General features: G+C 44.2%; 3 non-coding genes across 3 annotated transcripts; all 3 read left to right on the top strand.

The window, feature by feature from the left end:
• Window positions 1–435: 435 nt before the first annotated feature.
• On the top strand, window positions 436–507 carry TRNAC-GCA (transfer RNA cysteine (anticodon GCA)). Its single transcript has one exon. It is a non-coding gene; the product is annotated as a tRNA-Cys (tRNA).
• Window positions 508–3435: 2928 nt separating this feature from the next.
• Window positions 3436–3507, top strand: TRNAC-GCA (transfer RNA cysteine (anticodon GCA)). Its single transcript has one exon. It is a non-coding gene; the product is annotated as a tRNA-Cys (tRNA).
• Window positions 3508–3700: 193 nt separating this feature from the next.
• TRNAC-ACA (transfer RNA cysteine (anticodon ACA)) lies at window positions 3701–3772 on the top strand. The gene has a single exon. It is a non-coding gene; the product is annotated as a tRNA-Cys (tRNA).
• The last annotated feature ends 5996 nt before the right edge of the window (window positions 3773–9768 follow it).

Below are 9768 nucleotides of genomic sequence, written 5' to 3'. Positions count from 1 at the left end.
TTGCCTTTATTTTAGTTAATTAGACATTACGGTTATGAACAAGGAGGAATAGCTCAGTGGTAGAGCATTCGACTGCAGTTCGAGAGCTCTTTGGTTCAAACCCGAGTTCCCCCTTTAACACCACGGATCATTGCGTTTATTTTAGTTAATTAGATATTACGATAATGAACAAGGGGTCAAAGCTCAGTGGAAGAGCATTCGACTGCAGATCGAGAGGTCCTTGGTTCAAACTGAGTTCCCTTGTAACAGCACTGATCATTGCCTTTTTTTTAGTTAATTAGATATTACGGTTATGAACAAGGTGGAATAGCTCAGTGGTAGAGCATTCGACTGCAAATCGAGAGGTACTTGGTCCAAACCCAACCCGAGTGCCCCCTGTAACAGCACGGAGCATTGCCTTTATTTTACATAATTAGACATTACGGTTATGAACAAGGGGGAATAGCTCAGTGGTAGAGCATTCGACTGCAGATCGAGAGGTACTTGGTTCAAACCCGAGTTCCCCCTGTTACAGCACGGATCATTGCCTTTATTTTAGTTAATTAGACATTACGGTTATGAACAAGGGGGAATAGCTCAGTGGTAGAGCATTCCACTGCAGATCGAGAGGTACTTGGTCCAAACCCGATTTCCCCCTGTAACAGCACGGAGCATTGCCTTTATTTTACATAATTAGACGTTACGGTTATGAACAAGGGGGAATAGCTCAGTGGTAGAGCATTCCACTGCAGATCGAGAGGTACTTGGTCCAAACCCGATTTCCCCCTGTAACAGCACGGAGCATTGCCTTTATTTTACATAATTAGACGTTACGGTTATGAACAAGGGGGAGTAGCTCAGTGGTAGAGCATTCGACTGCAGATCGAGAGGTCCTTGGTTCAAACCCGAGTTCATCCTGTAACAGCACGGATCATTGCCTTTATTTTAGTTAATTAGACATTACGGTTATGAACAATGAGGAATAGCTCAGTGGTAGAGCATTCGACTGCAGATCGAGAGGTCTTTGGTTCAAACCCGAGTTCCCCCTGTAACAGCACGGATCATTGCCTTTATTTTAGTTAATTAGACATTATGGTTATGAACAATGAGGAATAGCTCAGTGGTAGAGCATTCGACTGCAGATCGAGAGCTCTTTGGTTCAAACCCGAGTTCCCCCTGTAACAGCACGGATCATTGCGTTGATTTTAGTTAATTAGATATTACGATAATGAACAAGGGGGAAAAGCTCAGTGGAAGAGCATTCGACTGCAGATCGAGAGGTACTTGGGTCAAACCCGAGTTCCCCCTGTTACAGCACGGATCATTGCCTTTATTTTAGTTAATTAGACATTACGGTTATGAACAAGGGGGAATAGCTCAGTGGTAGAGCATTCCACTGCAGATCGAGAGGTACTTGGTCCAAACCCGATTTCCCCCTGTATCAGCACGGAGCATTGCCTTTATTTAAGTTAATTAGACATTACGGTTATGAACAAGGAGGAATAGCTCAGTGGTAGAGCATTCGACTGCAGATCGAGAGGTCTTTGGTTCAAACCCAAGTTCCCCCTGTAACAGCACAGATCATTGCCTTTATTTTAGTTAATTAGACATTACGGTTATGAACAAGGGGGAATAGCTCAGTGGTAGAGCATTCGACTGCAGATCGAGAGGTACTTGGTCATAACCCAACCCGAGTGCCCCCTGTAACAGCACGGAGCATTGCCTTTATTTTAGTTAATTAGACATTACGGTTATAAACAAGGAGGAATAGCTCAGTGGTAGAGCATTCGACTGCAGATCGAAAGGTCCGCGGTTCATACCCGAGTTCCCCCTGTAACAGCACGGATCATTGCCTTTATTTTAGTTAATTAGACATTACGGTTATGAACAAGGAGGAATAGCTCAGTGGTAGAGCATTCGACTGCAGTTTGAGAGCTCTTTGGGTCAAAACCGAGTTCCCCCTTTAACAGCACGGATCATTGCGTTTATTTTAGTTAATTAGATATTTCGATAATGAACAAGGGGGAAAAGCTCAGTGAAAGAGCATTCGACTGCAGATCGAGTGGTCCTTGGTTCAAACCCGAGTTCCCTCTGTTACAGCACGGATCATTGCCTTTATTTTAGTTAATTAGACATTAAAGTTATGAACAATTGGGAATAGCACAGTGGTAGAGCATTCGACTGCAGTTCGAGAGGTCCTTGGTTCAAACCAGAGTTCATCCTGTGACAGCACGGAGCATTGCCTTTATTTTAGTTAATTAGACATTACGGTTATGAACAAGGGGGAATAGCTCAGTGGAAGAGCATTCGACTGCAGATCGAGAGGTACCTGGTCCAAACCCAACCCGAGTGCCCCCTGTAACAGCACGGATCATTGCGTTGATTTTAGTTAATTAGATATTACGATAATGAACAAGGGGGAAAAGCTCAGTGGAAGAGCATTCGACTGCAGATCGAGAGGTACTTGGTTCAAACCCGAGTTCACCCTGTTACAGCACGGATCATTGCCTTTGTTTTAGTTAATTAGACATTACGGTTATGAACAAGGGGGAATAGCTCAGTGGTAGAGCATTCCACTGCAGATCGAGAGGTACTTGGTCCAAACCCGAGTTCATCCTGTAACAGCACGGAGCATTGCCTTTATTTAAGTTAATTAGACATTACGGTTATGAACAAGGAGGAATAGCTCAGTGGTAGAGCATTCGACTGCAGATCGAGAGGTCTTTGGTTCAAACCCGAGTTCCCCCTGTAACAGCACGGATCATTGCCTTTATTTTAGTTAATTAGACATTACAGTTATGAACAATGAGGAATAGCTCAGTGGTAGAGCATTCGACTGCAGATCGAGAGCTCTTTGGTTCAAACCCGAGTTCCCCCTGTAACAGCACGGATCATTGCGTTGATTTTAGTTAATTAGACATTACGGTTATGAACAAGGGGGAATAGCTCAGTGGAAGAGCATTCGACTGCAGATCGAGAGGTACTTGGTTCAAACCCGAGTTCCCCCTGTAACAGCACGGATCATTGCGTTGATTTTAGTTAATTAGATATTACGATAATGAACAAGGGGGAAAAGCTCAGAGGAAGAGCATTCGACTGCAGATCGAGAGGTACTTGGTTCAAACCCGAGTTCCCCCTGTAACAGCACGGATCATTGCGTTGATTTTAGTTAATTAGATATTACGATAATGAACAAGGGGGAAAAGCTCAGTGGAAGAGCATTCGACTGCAGATCGAGAGGTACTTGGTTCAAACCCGAGTTCCCCCTGTTACAGCACGGATCATTGCCTTTATTTTAGTTAATTAGACATTACGGTTATGAACAAGGGGGAATAGCTCAGTGGTAGAGCATTCCACTGCAGATCGAGAGGTACTTGGTCCAAACCCGATTTCCCCCTGTATCAGCACGGAGCATTGCCTTTATTTTACATAATTAGACGTTACGGTTATGAACAAGGGGGAATAGCTCAGTGGTAGAGCATTCGACTGCAGATCGAGAGGTCTTTGGTTCAAACCCGAGTTCCCCCTGTAACAGCACGGATCATTGCCTTTATTTTAGTTAATTAGACATTACGGTTATGAACAAGGGGGAATAGCTCGGTGGTAGAGCATTCGACTGCAGATCGAGAGGTACTTGGTCATAACCCAACCCGAGTGCCCCCTGTAACAGCACGGAGCATTGCCTTTATTTTAGTTAATTAGACATTACGGTTATAAACAAGGAGGAATAGCTCAGTGGTAGAGCATTCGACTACAGATCGAAAGGTCCGCGGTTCATACCCGAGTTCCCCCTGTAACAGCACGGATCATTGCCTTTATTTTAGTTAATTAGACATTACGGTTATGAACAAGGAGGAATAGCTCAGTGGTAGAGCATTCTACTGCAGTTTGAGAGCTCTTTGGTTCAAAACCGAGTTCCCCCTTTAACAGCACGGATCATTGCGTTTATTTTAGTTAATTAGATATTACGATAATGAACAAGGGGGAAAAGCTCAGTGAAAGAGCATTCGACTGCAGATCGAGAGGTCCTTGGTTCAAACCCGAGTTCCCTCTGTTACAGCACGGATCATTGCCTTTATTTTAGTTAATTAGACATTAAGGTTATGAACAATTGGGAATAGCACAGTGGTAGAGCATTCGACTGCAGATCGAGAGGTCCTTGGTTCAAACCAGAGTTCATCCTGTGACAGCACGGAGCATTGCCTTTATTTTACATAATTAGACATTACGGTTATGAACAAGGGGGAATAGCTCAGTGGTAGAGCATTCCACTGCAGATCGAGAGGTCCTTGGTTCAAACCCGAGTTCCCCCTTTAAAAGCACGGATCATTGCCTTTATTTTAGTTAATTAGACATTACGGTTATAAACAAGGAGGAATAGCTCAGTGGTAGAGCATTCGACTGCAGATCGAGAGCTCTTTGGTTCAAACCAGAGTTCATCCTGTAACAGCACGGAGCATTGCCTTTATTTTAGTTAATTAGACATTACGGTTATGAACAAGGAGGAATAGCTCAGTGGAAGAGCATTCGACTGCAGATCGAGAGGTACCTGGTCCAAACCCAACCCGAGTGCCCCCTGTAACAGCACGGAGCATTGCCTTTATTTTACGTAATTAGACATTACGGTTATGAACAAGGGGGAATAGCTCTGTGGTAGAGCATTCGACTGCAGATCGAAAGGTCCTTGGTTCAAACCCGAGTTCCCCCTGTAAAAGCACGGATCATTGCCTTTATTTTAGTTAATTAGACATTACGGTTATGAACAATGAGGAATAGCTCAGTGGTAGAGCATTCGACTGCAGATCGAGAGCTCTTTGGTTCAAACCCGAGTTCCCCCTGTAACAGCACGGATCATTGCGTTGATTTTAGTTAATTAGATATTACGATAATGAACAAGGGGGGAAAGCTCAGTGGAAGAGCATTCGACTGCAGATCGAGAGGTACTTGGTTCAAACCCGAGTTCCCCCTGTTACAGCACGGATCATTGCCTTTATTTTAGTTAATTAGACATTACGGTTATGAACAAGGGGGAATAGCTCAGTGGTAGAGCATTCCACTGCATATCGAGAGGTACTTGGTCCAAACCCGATTTCCCCCTGTAACAGCACGGAGCATTGCCTTTATTTTACATAATTAGACGTTACGGTTATGAACAAGGGGGAATAGCTCAGTGGTAGAGCATTCGACTGCAGATCGAGAGGTCCTTGGTTCAAACCCGAGTTCATCCTGTAACAGCACGGAGCATTGCCTTTATTTTAGTTAATTAGACATTACGGTTATGAACAGGGAGGAATAGCTCAGTGGTAGAGCATTCGACTGCAGATCGAGAGGTCTTTGGTTCAAACCCGAGTTCCCCCTGTAACAGCACGGATCCTTGCCTTTATTTTAGTTAATTAGACATTACGGTTATGAACAAGGGGGAATAGCTCAGTGGTAGAGCATTCGACTGCAGATCGAGAGGTACTTGGTCCAAACCCAACCCGAGTGCCCCCTGTAACAGCACGGAGCATTGCCTGTATTTTAAGTAATTAGACATTACGGTTATGAACAAGGGGGAATAGCTCAGTGGTAGAGCATTCGACTGCAGATCGAAAGGTCCGTGGTTCAAACCCGAGTTCCCCCTGTAAAAGCACGGATCATTGCCTTTATTTTAGTTAATTAGACATTACGGTTATGAACAAGGAGGAATAGCTCAGTGGTAGAGCATTCGACTGCAGTTCGAGAGCTCTTTGGTTCAAACCCGAGTTCCCCCTTTAACAGCACGGATCATTGCGTTTATTTTAGTTAATTAGATATTACGATAATGAACAAGGGGTCAAAGCTCAGTGGAAGAGCATTCGACTGCAGATCGAGAGGTCCTTGGTTCAAACTGAGTTCCCTTGTAACAGCACTGATCATTGCCTTTATCTTAGTTAATTAGACATTACGGTTATGAACAAGGTGGAATAGCTCAGTGGTAGAGCATTCGACTGCAGATCGAGAGGTACTTGGTCCAAACCCAACCCGAGTGCCCCCTGTAACAGCACGGAGCATTGCCTTTATTTTAGTTAATTAGACATTACGGTTATGAACAAGGAGGAATAGCTCAGTGGTAGAGCATTCGACTGCAGTTCGAGAGCTCTTTGGTTCAAACCCGAGTTCCCCCTTTAACAGCACGGATCATTGCGTTTATTTTAGTTAATTAGATATTACGATAATGAACAAGGGGTCAAAGCTCAGTGGAAGAGCATTCGACTGCAGATCGAGAGGTCCTTGGTTCAAACTGAGTTCCCTTGTAACAGCACTGATCATTGCCTTTATTTTAGTTAATTAGACATTACGGTTATGAACAAGGTGGAATAGCTCAGTGGTAGAGCATTCGACTGCAGATCGAGAGGTACTTGGTCCAAACCCAACCCGAGTGCCCCCTGTAACAGCACGGAGAATTGCCTTTATTTTAGTTAATTAGACATTACGGTTATGAACAAGGAGGAATAGCTCAGTGGTAGAGCATTCGACTGCAGTTCGAGAGCTCTTTGGTTCAAACCCGAGTTCCCCCTTTAACAGCACGGATCATTGCGTTTATTTTAGTTAATTAGATATTACGATAATGAACAAGGGGTCAAAGCTCAGTGGAAGAGCATTCGACTGCAGATCGAGAGGTCTTTGGTTCAAACTGAGTTCCCTTGTAACAGCACTGATCATTGCCTTTATCTTAGTTAATTAGACATTACGGTTATGAACAAGGAGGAATAGCTCAGTGGTAGAGCATTCGACTTTAGTTCGAGAGCTCTTTGGTTCAAACCCGAGTTCCCCCTTTAACAGCACGGATCATTGCCTTTATTTTAGTTAATTAGACATTACGGTTATGAACAGGGAGGAATAGCTCAGTGGTAGAGTATTCGACTGCAGATCGAGAGGTCTTTTGGTTCAAACCCGAGTTCCCCCTGTAACAGCACGGATCATTGCCTTTATTTTAGTTAATTAGACATTGCGGTTATGAACAAGGGGGAATAGCTCAGTGGTAGAGCATTCCACTGCATATCGAGAGGTACTTGGTCCAAACCCGATTTCCCCCTGTAACAGCACGGAGCATTGCCTTTATTTTACATAATTAGACGTTACGGTTATGAACAAGGGGGAATAGCTCAGTGGTAGAGCATTCGACTGCAGATCGAGAGGTCCTTGGTTCAAACCCGAGTTCATCCTGTAACAGCACGGAGCATTGCCTTTATTTTAGTTAATTAGACATTACGGTTATGAACAGGGAGGAATAGCTCAGTGGTAGAGTATTCGACTGCAGATCGAGAGGTCTTTGGTTCAAACCCGAGTTCCCACTGTAACAGCACGGATCATTGCGTTGATTTTAGTTAATTAGATAGTACGATAATGAACAAGGGGGGAAAGCTCAGTGGAAGAGCATTCGACTGCAGATCGAGAGGTACTTGGTTCAAACCCGAGTTCCCCCTGTTACAGCACGGATCATTGCCTTTATTTTAGTTAATTACACATTACGGTTATGAACAAGGGGGAATAGCTCAGTGGTAGAGCATTCCACTGCATATCGAGAGGTACTTGGTCCAAACCCGATTTCCCCCTGTAACAGCACGGAGCATTGCCTTTATTTTACATAATTAGACGTTACGGTTATGAACAAGGGGGAATAGCTCAGCGGTAGAGCATTCGACTGCAGATCGAGAGGTCCTTGGTTCAAACCCGAGTTCATCCTGTAACAGCACGGAGCATTGCCTTTATTTTAGTCAATTCGACATTACGGTTATGAACAAGGAGGAATAGCTCAGTGGTAGAGCATTCGACTGCAGTTCGAGAGCTCTTTGGTTCAAACCCGAGTTCCCCCTTTAACAGCACGGATCATTGCCTTTATTTTAGTTAATTAGACATTACGGTTATGAACAGGGAGGAATAGCTCAGTGGTAGAGTATTCGACTGCAGATCGAGAGGTCTTTGGTTCAAACCCGAGTTCCCCCTGTAACAGCACGGATCATTGCCTTTATTTTAGTTAATTAGACATTACGGTTATGAACAAGGTGGAATAGCTCAGTGGTAGAGCATTCGACTGCAGATCGAGAGGTACTTGGTCCAAACCCAACCCGAGTGCCCCCTGTAACAGCACGGATCATTGCCTTTATTTTAGTTAATTAGACATTACGGTTATGAACAGGGAGGAATAGCTCAGTGGTAGAGTATTCGACTGCAGATCGAGAGGTCTTTGGTTCAAACCCGAGTTCCCCCTGTAACAGCACGGATCATTGCCTTTATTTTAGTTAATTAGACATTACGGTTATGAACAAGGGGGAATAGCTCAGTGGTAGAGCATTCCACTGCATATCGAGAGGTACTTGGTCCAAACCCGATTTCCCCCTGTAACAGCACGGAGCATTGCCTTTATTTTACATAATTAGACGTTACGGTTATGAACAAGGGGGAATAGCTCAGTGGTAGAGCATTCGACTGCAGATCGAGAGGTCCTTGGTTCAAACCCGAGTTCATCCTGTAACAGCACGGAGCATTGCCTTTATTTTAGTTAATTAGACATTACGGTTATGAACAGGGAGGAATAGCTCAGTGGTAGAGTATTCGACTGCAGATCGAGAGGTCTTTGGTTCAAACCCGAGTTCCCCCTGTAACAGCACGGATCATTGCGTTGATTTTAGTTAATTAGATAGTACGATAATGAACAAGGGGGGAAAGCTCAGTGGAAGAGCATTCGACTGCAGATCGAGAGGTACTTGGTTCAAACCCGAGTTCCCCCTGTTACAGCACGGATCATTGCCTTTATTTTAGTTAATTAGACATTACGGTTATGAACAAGGGGGAATAGCTCAGTGGTAGAGCATTCCACTGCATATCGAGAGGTACTTGGTCCAAACCCGATTTCCCCCTGTAACAGCACGGAGCATTGCCTTTATTTTACATAATTAGACGTTACGGTTATGAACAAGGGGGAATAGCTCAGCGGTAGAGCATTCGACTGCAGATCGAGAGGTCCTTGGTTCAAACCCGAGTTCATCCTGTAACAGCACGGAGCATTGCCTTTATTTTAGTCAATTCGACATTACGGTTATGAACAAGGAGGAATAGCTCAGTGGTAGAGCATTCGACTGCAGTTCGAGAGCTCTTTGGTTCAAACCCGAGTTCCCCCTTTAACAGCACGGATCATTGCCTTTATTTTAGTTAATTAGACATTACGGTTATGAACAGGGAGGAATAGCTCAGTGGTAGAGTATTCGACTGCAGATCGAGAGGTCTTTGGTTCAAACCCGAGTTCCCCCTGTAACAGCACGGATCATTGCCTTTATTTTAGTTAATTAGACATTACGGTTATGAACAAGGTGGAATAGCTCAGTGGTAGAGCATTCGACTGCAGATCGAGAGGTACTTGGTCCAAACCCAACCCGAGTGCCCCCTGTAACAGCACGGAGCATTGCCTTTATTTTACATAATTAGACATTACGGTTATGAACAAGGGGGAATAGCTCAGTGGTAAAGCATTCGACTGCAGATCGAAAGGTACTTGGTTCAAACCCGAGTTCCCCCTGTTACAGCACGGATCATTGCCTTTATTTTAGTTAATTAGACATTACGGTTATGAACAAGGGGGAATAGCTCAGTGGTAGAGCATTCCACTGCATATCGAGAGGTACTTGGTCCAAACCCGATTTCCCCCTGTAACAGCACGGAGCATTGCCTTTATTTTACATAATTAGACGTTACGGTTATGAACAAGGGGGAATAGCTCAGTGGTAGAGCATTCGACTGCAGATCGAGAGGTCCTTGGTTCAAACCCGA

The sequence above is a fragment of the Phalangium opilio genome, unplaced genomic scaffold (assembly GCF_054372755.1).
Source record: "Phalangium opilio isolate 3A_F unplaced genomic scaffold, DU_Popi_V2 ptg000022l_1, whole genome shotgun sequence".
In the NCBI taxonomy this organism is placed as follows: domain Eukaryota; kingdom Metazoa; phylum Arthropoda; class Arachnida; order Opiliones; family Phalangiidae; genus Phalangium; species Phalangium opilio.
The sequence above is the reverse complement of the archived record's forward strand: the minus strand, read 5'-3'. Positions and strand labels throughout refer to the sequence as shown.